This window comes from Schistocerca piceifrons, chromosome 2 (genome assembly GCF_021461385.2).
Source record: "Schistocerca piceifrons isolate TAMUIC-IGC-003096 chromosome 2, iqSchPice1.1, whole genome shotgun sequence".
Taxonomy (NCBI): Eukaryota; Metazoa; Arthropoda; class Insecta; order Orthoptera; family Acrididae; genus Schistocerca; species Schistocerca piceifrons.
Genome location: NC_060139.1, coordinates 211147470 through 211161536, shown reverse-complemented (window position 1 = coordinate 211161536; position 14067 = coordinate 211147470). Strand labels below are relative to the sequence as shown.

The following is a 14067-nucleotide window of genomic DNA, read 5'->3' as shown; positions in this document are numbered from 1 at the left end:
ATTCTGCATTTCCTACACCGACGACTCGATGTCAATGTAAAGCACTTTGAGTGTGTCTCGTGGTAATAAAACTTACTTTGACTAACGCTCTCGTAGTCCAGTTAAACGAGTGTTCTGTGAAAATCTTTTACTAAAACGGTCGTAGTTCGCACAAGATTAGATGCTACAAGACATTCATACGCTTACAGGTTGAAACGCGTCAGATATTAGCGCGCCGGTAGGTTCCATGAATCTGTACAGATTGAGTGCACTACAAATGATAAAAACAAAAGAGATCGAAATAGCCACAGGAATAACTGGTATTATGTGGACTAGGAGGCATGTTTTCCCATTCTTCTTCCTTTATCAACATAGTAATCGTAGTTGAGATCCTCCCTGAACTATCTTTTAAAGTCCGTCTGGTAGTTTTATTTAGAAGCTACCGGTGTGTCTCTGGTTCTGTGTTTCGCGCACGCAGTTGCTGCGCAGGGAAGTTTGAGAGGCGTCGTTGGAGCTTACAAGGGGTGCCCACGACGTTGGGATCACAGATTTACTTCAAACTTTGTACACCTATAATAGGCCATTGAAGCAACATAATGTACAAATAGTAAGGTGCGCTACTCTGAGAATTCCAGGAAAATCGCAAGAGAAGTTTTATGCGTCTGTTATGTGGCTTATACGAGTACATCTGTACGTAGATACCAGACGTTCGAATTCATGGTGGTCAAATGGTTAGCGTTCCAGCTTTGTAAGACTAAAGTGAATGATGCGACGGTTCGACTCCCCCTCATGCATAATATTTCTAGTACGAGTGTAAATTCTGTGATATTTAAAAAGACACTGTTCGTTCTTGCTACATTAGCTACGCAGATAAACTACCAAATGGAGCCTGCCACTGTGTTTGCAGCTCGAAATGTCGATGCACAAAGTAGTTCCGGATATCTTACCAGACTGCATGTATAAGGGACGACAGGCATACAATCTCAGGAAAACTCTGTGCGTTTCTTCATTCGTAGATAGTTATAAATATGTTCGTTCTAATAATTAAATTTAATAAAAAACAGTAAGTAATTACATAACATGAAATTCACTAAAACTTCATGCAAATACATGTGGTTTTTTTAAAAGTATTACCTCTCAAATACCATATAAAGTAAGTAATATGACCAGTGATATATATAGATTAATAATACAGTTTGAGCGGGAGCCGAACCGTCGTCTCACACTCGTTCGTCTTACGAAACACGAACGCTAACCACTTCTTGGTTTTTTGCATTTTGTTCGTAATTGTTCATCGTATTTGTTTGTAGCAGACGTCAGGTGATATCTGGTGAAGTTCGTTGTTGATCCCTTCACTCAGTATTTTTTTCTTCCTATTACATTTCGTCCTATTGCATTTTGTTCGTAATTGTTCATCGTATTAGTTTGTAGCAGACGTCAGGTGATATCTGGTGAAGTTCGTTGTTGATCCCTTCACTCAGTATTTTTTTCTTCCTATTACAGAGGCCAGCCAGAGCTCTGACCGAACACGCTGAGCTATAGTGCCGGTGCCACTGGACCACCACGAAAGTCTGGCACCTACGCGCAGATAGATAAGCCACATAATAGACGCGTAAAACTTTTCTTGCGATTTTCTTGGAATTGGCAGACTGTACCTTAATGCTTGCACATTATTTTCTCTTTAAGATGCTACAGACGTGTTTTGCCTTTTTTTTTTTTTTTAAATGGCGAGTAGGGAGGTTATAACAAAACGTTCGCCACTAGAACCAGTGTAGAGGGAAAGCTACACTGAAGTGCCAAAGAAACTGGTATAGGCATGCATATTCAAATTGAGAGATATGTAAAAAGGCAAGAGACGGTGCTGCGGCCGGCAACGTCTATATAAGACAACAAGAATCTGGCGCAGGTGTTGCATCGGTCACTGCTGCTACAATGGTAGGTTATAAAGATTTAAGGTAGTATGAACGCGGTGTTATAGTCGGCGAACGAGTGATGGGACACAGCATCTCCGAGGTAGCGATGAACTGGGGATTTTCCCGTACAACCGTTTCACGAGTGTACCGTGAATATCAGGACTCCGGTAAAACATCAGATCTCCGACATCGCTGCAACCGGAGAAAGATCCTGCAAGAATGGGGCCAACGACGACTGAAGAGAATCGTTCAATGTGAAAGAAGTGTAACCCTCCCGCAAACTGCTGCAGATTTCAATGCTGGGACATCAACAAGTGTCATCGTGAGAACCATTCAACGAAACATCCTCGATATGGGCTTTTGTGGCCGACACAAAGCTTTACATCTCCCTGAAGCCGTCATCACCAACATTGGACTGTTGATAACTGGAAACACGTTCCTTGGTCGGACGAGTTTCGTTTCAAATTGTATCGAGCGGATGGACATGTGCAGATGTGGAGATAAACTCATGAAGCTATGGATCCTGCATGTCAGTAGGGGACTGTTCAAGCTGGTGGAGGCTCTGTAATAGTGAGGGACGTGTGCAATTGGAGTGATATGGGATCCCTGATACGTCTAGGTACGACTCTAACAGGTGACACGTACGTAAGCATGCTGTCTGATCACCTGCATCCATTCATGTCCATCGCGCATTCCGACGGACTTGGGCAATTCCAGCAGGACAATGCTACGCCCCACACGTCCAGAATTGCTGCAGAGTGGCTCCGGGAACACTCCTGTGAGTTTAAACACTTCCGCTGGCCACCAAACTTCCCAGAATTGAGCGTTATTGGGCATATCTGGGATGCCTTGTAGCGTGCTGTTCAGGAGAGATCTCCACCTCCTCGTACTCTTACGGATTTATAGACAGCCCTGCAGGATTCATGGTGTCATTTCCCTCCAGCACTACTTCAGACATTAGTCGAGTCCACGCCACGTTGTGTTGCAGCACTTCTGCGTGCTCGCGGGGGCCCTACACGATATTAGGCAGTTTCTTTGGCTCTTTATTGTATACCTATCTTTATAGGAATTCAATGCAGATGTTCAGACTATGAGCTGCAGGATTTGTTTCGTTTGGAGTGTTAGTGTTATGACTTGCCGTTAGGCGCCGGGGCTGGTACGGCGACGTACGGAGTGATCCCCTCTCTGCGCAAGAGAGGTGTTTTGATGCATGATGAAGCTCCACCTCATATTGCTCGCGAGGACACATGGTTACTCCGTAACACGTTTGGAAAAAATCGTACGATTGGCGGATGGTGCCAAATGTCGAGTCCACCAAGATCTTCAGATTTGAAACCGTGTGATTTGTGGCTCTGGGGTTACCTGAAGTACATTGTGTATTAACAGGACACCATCAGACCTTGGGGGTTGAAGATGTGCATAGCAAGGGAGGTAACCAACGTCGCATCTGAAATATATTAGTCAGGATTAGAGCAATCTCCTGGGCGGTTCCTGTCGTGGACACAGCTAGTCGTTACATTGAGCAACGATTATAGCCTGGAACGTAAACATGGTATGTAGTTAACAAATGTTACCTGCTGATGTGGAAATTAAAATGTGTTTCTTCCAATGGTATATTCGTTATTTCTCATCTTTACAAATATTTCCCTAAGTTCCATTTTCCTACGATCAGTCGCTTTTGATGTGGGCCCTCTCAAATACACTCCGTCCGAACAGGACTCGGAAGGTCCAACGGTGTCGACCGACGGCCGTGTCATCCTCAGCCATAAGGCTTTCACCAGGTACTGATATGGAGGAGCCTGTGTTCAGGACGCCGCTCTCCAAGCTGCTAATTCTCAATCAAGTAACTCCTTAATTGACGTGACAAGGGCTGAGTGCACCCACTCCCCCCCCCCCCCCACCCCCCACTTAACGCGGTGATCTGAAGGCGTTACCACTGAGGCGAGGCCGTTGGAGCCTCTCAGTTAACAAAAGCTTAATTATAACCATCATCTAGACTGTTGATTTAATTGTTCAGTTTTGTGATACTTTCTTTGTGTAATTAACCACGTGAGGTATGGGCCAGATGGGTTATTTACCGACTATGTATTTTCATAGAGGCTCCATTCTTTTAAAATACACTGACGGAAGAAAAGTCGCAACACCAAGAAGGAGTTGTGCGGCGTAGACTAAAGTTGATAGGCGTGTTTGTTCATCTTGTAATGAGCCTAGTGTTTTTAAAAACCGTTCGCACCTCGTGTGGAAAGTATCCATGCGTGACTGACAAATTTTTACTACTGTTACGAATTTTTATAGTCTACGGAATAGTCACACACACTATCAGCTCATTTTTATAAAATTTTGTTATTTTAACTAAACAGATGATAGTACCACATTCAAAACTAACACACAGAGATCATTGAAGGGTATACAAAAGGAAATGAACCACAACCAATCGCTTCTATTTAAGACAAAGAAATTCGGCTCGTACCATAGTGCTGTTCCTAATGGATAACCACAGACTGCTATAGTAACTTTATACAAAGGAAACGCGGTGCGATGTATCCACAATCTTACTAAATTGTCTATGAAATCTTTCAAAAAGGATGTGAAACAGGAAGAACTGCTCGTTGTGCTGATTAATTACGTTTGAATACCCGAAGTATTATTCAAAAGAGTAGCTGAGGGCCAGTTTTGTTACTACCACATGCTGCACATGGTCAACTAGATTTACAGAAATGTATAATTCCACAATAATTTTAATAATAAAAAAATTAAATCGAAACATTAGTTACAAGAGAAACTTCCGAACTGTGTTACTAACGCCATAGTATTGACTGATGGGTCAAACAATTTTACGAGCACGTGGTACTGGTACCACAAAGCACACACCACGTGGCTAGAACATAAAGAAAAATTAGTAATTTGAAAAATTTTATCGAGAGGAAAGATTACAGTCATACGCACATTCCCACTAAAGACGGATGATCTTACAGTTACGCCTCATCACCACGTGCTTCCATTTTCCTTTATTCGACTGGGGACAAAGCCACCACCGCAATACATTCTGAAACTAACACTGAAATTGCATTGCGTCGCGATTTAAAATAATATGAAAACATTTTCGATGTAGACCTGTAACAAAGGTGATTCATTTTTCAGTTAGGCTGAACTTAAGAATTCCATTGTCCATCGGAATCACCAGACACGTGCTTACCCGGAGATCTTACCACTTCAGAAACTGGCCGCAGACTGAGTAGTGTGGGCCCCTTCCGAGGGTGTCCCACAGATAGAATAGGAAGTGACCAGAGAGGCAGTTTCCTGTACCAACTTGACAAGGGACGGACAGGACCACACCAAGGAGACAAACCTCTTTGCCTTAGAAATCGTAGCTACCTACTCAGTCGTTGGTCCTATTGTTCTCTAGCTTCTCTGCTACCACCGAGCATACAACTACAAGTACACTCACTCATCCATCCTTTCACACCCGAAGGGAACGAGACGACAATATCTTAAGACATCATATACACTATGTAAACGAGGTGGCTGTGGGTTCCATATGAAACTGTATGATACGAATTACGTATAAAAATGTATTTGAAAGTGATGCATGACAAGTTATTCGTGTTTATCTGTCAATATAACATATTCCACTGCTCAGTCTCCTCCCAGATAAATTTAGAAATACCACAGTAAATTTAGAGGTGGAATGAAAGTATGACGTAAACAACAGTAGATCGAGGACACTTGCATGAAAGGAATCTAACAGAGACCTTTCAATCTGAAACATGGTGTCTATTCGAATTTCGGTCCAATTACGTAAGAGAGGCGCTAGTAGCACCACTGTGAGGATGCAAAAACGTTTGCTTTTAACACGCGGTGTAACGGTCGTGAGCGTTAGTTACCTTTGGGAATGGGTGTAGTGAGTTAACGTTAGACAAGAATGAGTTTAAGGCAACGAAGGCGCCATCATCACCACCTCACTGAGTTTGAACGAGCTCGTGTAACAGGGAGGGCTACGATACTGCAGACAGATCTGGCAGGAATTTAGTCTCTGTAACTCATTGTTGGAAGCTGTCACGAGAATGTACGGTTGCAAGAAGACCGGACTACGGACGGCCACGTGGCACTACCGAGAGGGAAGATCGCCGTGGTCGGCGTACGGCTCTAGCGCTCCGTAATACATCTGCAGGAGCAATCTGAGCAGCAGTTGGCACCACAGTAACACAACGAGCTTACTTCAAGGAAAGCTCCGAGCCTGACGCCCTATAGTGTCCATTCCACTGACCTCAAACCACCGCCATTTGCGATTTCAGTGGTATCAAGTTAGAGCCAAACTGATCGTTATCTAACAGATCCACAGATTTCTTTTCCATTCTTCTGTGTATTATTCTTGTAAGCAAGTTGGATGCATGAGCTGATTGTGCGATAATTCCCGCACTTCATATATCGTGTTAAATTCTATCCGATTGGCGTGTTAGATTGTCAAAATCCCGAGATATTTGGACGGCCCTGTAAGTAATGTTCCAAACATTCTCAATGGAGGAGAGATCTGGCGACCTTGCTGGCCAAGATAGGGTTTTGCAACCACGAATTCTGGCAGGAGAAACTCTCGCCGTGTGCGGGCGGGCTTTACCTTACTGAAATGTAAGCCCAGGATGGTTCGCGACGAAGGGCAACTAACCGAGGCATAGATTACCGTCGCAGCTGTGCTCTAAAGCTGCGGCGCATGACAATCGAAGGAGTCTTGCTAGGAAATGAAATGGCGGTCATGACTATCTCTCCTGGCTGTCGGGCTGTACAACGGAGCCGGCCAGTGTGGTCGAGCGGTTCTAGGCTCTTCAGTCTGGAACTGCGCGACCACTACGTTCGCAGGTTCGAATCCTGCCTCGGGCATGGACGTGTGTGATGTCCTTTGGTTAGTTAGGTTTAAGGAGTTCTACGTTCTAGGGGACTGATGACCATAGATGTTAAGTCCCATAGTGCTCAGAGCCATTTTTTGTACAACGGACGACAGTCAGGTTCTTATCCGACCATTGTCCGGGGTGTCTCCACACAACTTTTAGCTGGTCGTCGGGGCTCGATTCAAAGCAGGACTCGTGTATGAAGATGATTCAACTCCAGTCAGTATGTGCCCGATACTACTGGAAAGGGTTTGTTGGTATACAGAGGTCAATAGTAGTAATCGTGAGATGAGTTCCCTTTCTGTGAGCCATCTCTTAATGCTTCTTGTGGTCAATGAATAACGAGTTGCACATCGGATCGATAATAATGGTGAATCCGGTGCCCTGAGTGCCTTTCTGACGTTTGCTCTGCCCTTACGTTCTGTCGTCTCTCTAACAAGGGGAGGCCACGACGTTTGGAACGCGGATTTACTTCAAACTTCGTACACACCTAGTACTCTATTAGGACAACAAAATGTGTAAGCAGTAGCGCTTGCTTCTCAAGCGTTATTGAGAAAATCTCAAGATAATTTCGGTCGTCAGATATATACCTGTGCGTGGCCGTTTTTACCAGGAAGCGGCGGCAGCCGAGTGGGTAGCGTTCAAGCGCCGTAATCGCTGGATCGAGTACCGTTCCTCACTTTTTTTATATTTAACACAGTCATTTTCTTTACTATTCATATTACAATTGATATAATGGGAAAACACGTGTAATCGGAAGAACTTTTATTAAAGTTACAATGTTATTTGGCAGTAAACAAATTTTTACTATCACAAATAATATAATATTCTTAACTATCGACTAGGAAACGACCAAACGCATGAAGTGATACTGAAAATGTATGCTTATCCGTGATTTGAGAAATCCTTTATACCTGGAAGGAGCCCGAAACTACTTGTTACCTCCAAGTTTTGACCGGCACAGACGGCTTTCGAAAGATGTACAATTAATCGTCGCTTTCGACATTACGAGTACAATGGCAGGATGGTATTTTTCGTAAAAACATGGAAAACATAAAGTTAAACGGCACCGGCTGCATTGAATAAATGGTGTTTCCGCATACGCAAGGTCTTTTGAGATTTTCCATGGAAAAACAAACCTCGTTAACATTTTCAAAAACCTCTCTTTCAGCAGATAATTTTGAAGCAAATCATGCATAACTCAGCATTTCCTTAAATATCGGGGCTGATAATTGATCATGCAGTATCGAGTGTATTTTACTAGCGTCTTCACGAGAAGCAATTTCTCGTTCTTTTTTTGATTAAATGGGAACAATTTTGAAGACACGGACAAGCAAACATTTTCAGTATCACTTTATGCATTTGGCCGTTTACTAGTCAATAGTTATGAATATTAAATTATCTGTGATAATAAAAATTTGTAGACTGTCAAATAACATTGTAAATTTAATAAAAGTTCACCTGATTACACGTATTTTTCCCATTATATCAATTATAATATGAATAGTAAAGAAAATGACTGTGTTAGAAATAAAAAAAACTGACGAACTCGACTCGATCCAGCGATTACGGCTTGAACGCTACCCACTCGGCTGCCGCCGCTTCCTGGTAAAAACGGCCACGCACAGGTATATATTTGACGACCGAAATCATCTTGCAATTTTCTCAATAACGCTTGAGAAGTACGCGCTACTGGTTACACATTTTGTTGTCCTAATGGAGTACTAGGTGTGTACGAAGTTTGCAGTAAATCCGCGTTCCAAACGTAGTGGCCTCCCCTTGTACGTCGAGCAATTCCTTTTTAACGCTGTTTTCGGCCATGGTTCAGGTCATCATAGTTGAATAGCGGCATCGCTCCTATTCAAACGCCGATTGCTTCAACCGGCTTCTATGAGCCCAACTATTCTGAAATCTGCGCACATTGTTCACGCACCTGTCGGCGAGGGTTAGTCACTGTCCAACTGAGTATATGAAATGAAATTCGCAAAGACTTTATGTCCTGGTATCGATAAGTCCCTTTCTACTATCCTTGTCAGCTGCGCGGTGGAACTGCGCTGCAGAGTCACACATTCATCCATTGGCCACCAAAGTGTACAATTTTGCATTTGCCATCGATAGTTATAAAAATATCTGTTTGTCACATATTTTCGTAACTCCTTCCTGGTACATTGTTTTTTATTAATATCTTAAATTGTATCTTTATATTCGAAGTCAACGATGGGGTTATGTCTATTTGTGCTGAAACAGTGCAGTTTTTGTCTGTGTGTGTGTGTGTGTGTGTGTGCAATACCTGTGTTCCAGCAATGTCGCGCAATTGAATACCTCATCAAATTCTTATGCGTCGACCTTTCCTCGACGGACTGTGATTTTGTCACTGTGTCCCGCCATTGATTTAATTGTAAGGTATGACTCTTTACATAGGTGTTGTGATATGAATTTAAGTTCTTATGTAAGCTATATAAGAGTATAGAGTGATGGATTTCTATGCAATAAATGCCATAATAATTTCCGCTGTTCCTTTGTTACTTCTTAAGACGCGCAGGTCGCCGAAGTGGCGTCAAATCGAAAGACCTGCACCAAGCGAACGGTCTACCCGATGGGATACCCTAGCCATTTCCATTTCCATTTTACCCAATTCCTAGCACGGCGGCCCTAAAATAAACGCTAATCACTGTTTCTGCTACGCTCGAGTTCATGCCATAGTAGTTATTTGACCTCGTCGGTTTAGGAATTAAATAGAATCAGAATGCTGAAATATATACGTTACGGACAATGAAGCACACACGGGAAATGTCTTTCATGGCTGGTTGCTAACAACGTTGTTGACTTTCTAAGCGCAATAAAGTGAATTCAAATGAATTAACGAAATCTGAAGTACGAGGGGGTAGTTATTTAAAACAACGTTGTCCAGCAATTTCATATTCTTCCAAGTCTCCTTGGTTAATGTGTTACAAAGCTCTTCTTCAACGACATTACATGGAGCGGCTTCAAGAAACGAAAAGCCGGTGTAATTATAAGGAAAAGCCACCATAATATGCAAGGGCGTGCTGAAGAGTAATGCCTTGGAATTTCTTATGTGAAAACTCTTCGAAATAAAACAAACGTTATTAACAGTCTACATCTTTATTCTTCATGTCTATATATCTGCTTCTCAGCATAGTCACCCTCGCGACGAACACATTTCTCCCAACGAGAAACAGCTTTCTTGATATCGTCACTGTAGAATGTTTTCTGACGGAGCCATAACCTTACCTCTTGTTGCACCGCTTCATCACCATCAAAAAGAAGTCGTCGAAAGGGTTATTTAAGTTTCTGAAACGTACGAAAATCTGACGGGTGTCAAATCGGGACTGTGTGTAGGATGATCGATGACAATGAACTCAAGGCGTCGGATTGTTGAAGGTGGCGCAGCGCTTTTATGATGTCTGGCATTGTCATGCTGAAGAAGGAGGTGCCTCACCTGTGGACGAACTCTTCGAATTCGAAAATCGATTAAAGCACGCCGTTTCTCACGCACCGACATAATTACATAACATACCGCTAAGTTACGTGCTACAATTCGGAGCTCGCTAGAGCAGAGGACTGCAAAATGTGGACATGAAGAGTAAAGATGTAGAACGTTAATGAAGCTTGTTTTATTTAAAAAGCCTTAAGAGTTTTTACGTAAAAAATTCGGAGGCATTACTTTTCAGCACGCCCTCGTATGTATGAAGTTCAAATGGTTCAAATGGCTCTGAGCACTATGGGACTTAACAGCTGTGGTCATCAGTCCCCTAGAACTTAGAACTACTTAAACCTAACCAACCTAAGGACATCACACACACCCATGCCCGTGGCTGGACTCGAACCTGCGACCGTAGCGGTCGCGCGGTTCCACACTGTAGCGCCTAGAACCGCTACGCCAACCCGGGCGGCATGTATGAAGTAAGTTTTAAATTAGTGCTATACAACTATACTTTTAGTTTAAAATAAACTACGTTCTACAAAAACTTTGTACGAGTATACATTAGCTAGCTTAGCGCCCACTGCTTCACCCCCACAGGCTGTATGGTCTGCAGTGTTGTTCACAAACTGTAACACATTATAAACTTTTCACGCCGATTAAGGTCATAGAAGCATGCTGTTTTCCAATGTATTTCTAATGAGAAAAGCGATTCTGGTAGCTATAGTCCAAGGTTTTTGTTAATCATGCCTTTTGAGCTCTCGTGGTGATGCTTACATAAAAACTTGTATCCCCTAACACATATTTCCTTGCACCTAACCTACAAATGGAAACCAATTTTCATAGATTTAGCTTTACATTTTTTATTATAACGAAATATTCATCCCCCTATTTCAGTCCCTTAAGGGTTGAATTTCGAAAAACAGTGAAAGGCGTACTTTTTAATCTGTAACAAAGAAGCGAAATGTCAGTTTTAAAGAGTTTAGCTTTAAAAATGCCTTAACAACGAAATATTTTCATAAAATATTTCACCCTCTATTTGACCACCTTAGGGGGTCGAATAAAAAAGAGTGAAACACGCATTTTTTATTTGTAATCTAAAAGTCAACTACCCATTTTTGTAAATGTAGCTTTACAAATATTTTGATGGTTCTTTAATAATGATTTATTTAATAAAAACTTCCATCCACTATTTCACCTCTATAGGGGTTAAATTTCCAAAAATTATTTTGACCGAGAAACCAAATACCAATTTTTCTAGGTGTAGCTTCAAAATTGCTTTAGACATATTTTCAAGAAACATTTCATCCCCTATTTCACCCTGTTAGGGATAGAACATAGAAAAATCCGTTCTTGAACGACGCGGAACATTATAAGATAAACACCCTCCACAAATTTTAAGTTTCTACCCTTAGTGGTTTGGGCTAGGCGATGACGAATCAGTGAGTCAGTCGGTTACCACAATGCCATATAATATACAGCGATTATTCAGGGCGCTTGTAAAAATCTGTCGTTGTTTTAGGTACGCCTACGGATATATTGAGGCATAAGTTTTCCAGCTCAGAAATCAGCCTCTGGATTGAAAAATTATTGTAGCTGGAAGAAACACTGGAGTCGTCCAAAGGAAGAGACATAACTGTAAGAGAAGGAGCTCCGGCTAACAGTATATCAGCATTTCAGCCCCTCTGATAGGCCGATGCATAGTAGGGTAGCAGTGGTGTCACCCTCTGTAGGCCATGCGGGAGATACGCTTTATCCGTGTGTCGTCTTGGCAGGCAACGCCTGCGGGGCAGGCAATCCACATAACACTTCTGTACCGCTTGGAGCCTCTGTGCCCCGTCGGATACAGCAGATACACAAATAGCGGTATATGATTTTTAAAAATCTCTACATCCACAGAAACGCTTGACTCATCTACACCGACTCCTCAATGAATGAAGAACAGTGTGGCTTTGTTTACTGGGATTTAACGGCAATAAGAAAGTCAAGCTGCCTGCGGAATTAATGATGTGACTGCTGGACATTTGGCTGCACTTGGCAGAAACAGCGTGACAGCACGGTTGGGGGTACTCACCACGTTGACGAAGTCCTGGAAGGTGATGGCGCTAGTCTTGCGCTCCAGCGCCCTCTCCAGCAGGATGTCCCGCTTGTGCGCGTCCACCTCGGCGGCGAACTCCGGCTGGTTGAGCACCTCCACGAAGTCGTCCCACGGGATCTCGCCGAAGCCCTCGGGGTCGTACTGCCGAACAAACCAAATGCACGCAAATTACAGACAGCATACTCACGTGGTGATTTAACTGTAACACCAATCAGCTTAAGATTTAGCTGGTGCACGTCGGTACGTGCATCACTGAAGACGAGACCGATCCCAATTAGTCCCGAGAGCTTGGAATACCTGAGAATGTACTCCCTTTGCCCAAATTCTTTCGGCCTCCTGTTTGATCTGCGGTACTGAACCTGCGAGGTCAAGTGGAAAGAGAAGACGTCACCAAGTGGGGAGTGCAAACGTCAAACGCTCTAAGTGCCGTTTCTTTTCAAAATGCGTTTTCAGTGCTCTTGTGTTCTCGGTATTATGTTGCATAACCCTAGACGTTCACAAAGTGTCAAATCAGAAACTCTTCTTTGACAAGAACAGGATATAGGAAGGTGACCCTTTCAGTGGGTCAGACTTAAATGCAGGAGTCTGATATGGAAATGTTGTTAATTATGTAACATATCATTTATTTTATCCAAATAAGTACACAGGCGTACAATTATCTTTCAAAATTTTCACAAATAACGTGAAACTTCTATAAATCTTAAAAACACTTAAAACCACCCTATGTGGTTTCGTAAAGTAAATCTTTACAATCGAGAAAACAAAGGTAAAACAACAGAAATTTTAAATACCCTTATTTAGTTCCCGTGATAAGGCTCATAACTTTCAGTAATACATTAAACAAACGCAGCGTAGTAATTTGTGCGCCAAACAGAAGTTTCAAACATCAGTTAACTAGAAGGGCTAACGACACAGACTATATAACCAATACCAGTTTTCGTCATCAAATTCACAATAAAATTTAACACGTAATTAAAATTTAAAATGAACTGTCACGATAATCTAATTTCATTGCTTGACTATAGCGGGACAATATGAAATACTTATATTCCAAGCTGCAAGCATGATATAAGTCAAAAACCAAAAATTCAACTCATTCATACGTCAAACTATCCTCTCGACTGAGTGTGAAAAACAGTCACATGACATCATGAGAAACTTAAACTAGAAGAACTTGGTATTAACGAATATAATTATTTTCTTCGCCCTCCAGGACATGCCGCTTGTACAGTAGTGTTCTGGAGCTGCCCTGATGGAGAATCAACGCGGAAACTGCTTCACGGCCGATACCTTGCACGCCATCGCAGAACGCAAACCGAGCCCAATCCTTCTCAGTCGCTGTTTAAGACCAGTGTTGCATAAAACCCGATGTATAAACAGAGAAAGATCCAATTAATAATATGCCTATTAAGGATCCCCCGACCGCTGCGGAACCGACTTCTGGGCATGGAAACTTGCTAAGATGAGCACGACTTCAGTTAGGATTGAAATGTCGACAACGTCTTTCGTTAACTGGAAATCTAAAAAAATGGTTCAAATGGCTCTGAGCACTATGAGGTCATCAGTCTCCTAGAACTTAGAACTACCTAAACCTAACTAACCTAAGGACATCACACACATGCATGCCCGAGGCAGGATTCGAACCTGCGACCGTAGCGGTCACGCGGTTCCAGACTGTAGCGCCTAGAATCGCTCGGCCACAACGGCCGGCGGAAATATCAAGCCGTGACATATATTAACCCAACTACCTTA

The 14067-nt window shown here is 42.6% G+C and overlaps 1 long non-coding RNA gene across 1 annotated transcript in view; it reads right to left on the bottom strand.

Moving 5' to 3' along the window:
* Positions 1-12359: 12359 nt before the first annotated feature.
* The window catches only part of LOC124774967, an 805902-nt gene continuing 804194 nt past the window's right edge, over positions 12360-14067 (bottom strand). The window contains exon 3 of the long non-coding RNA XR_007015578.1: positions 12360-12456. This is a non-coding gene — a long non-coding RNA (uncharacterized LOC124774967). The remainder of the gene's footprint in view (positions 12457-14067) is intronic.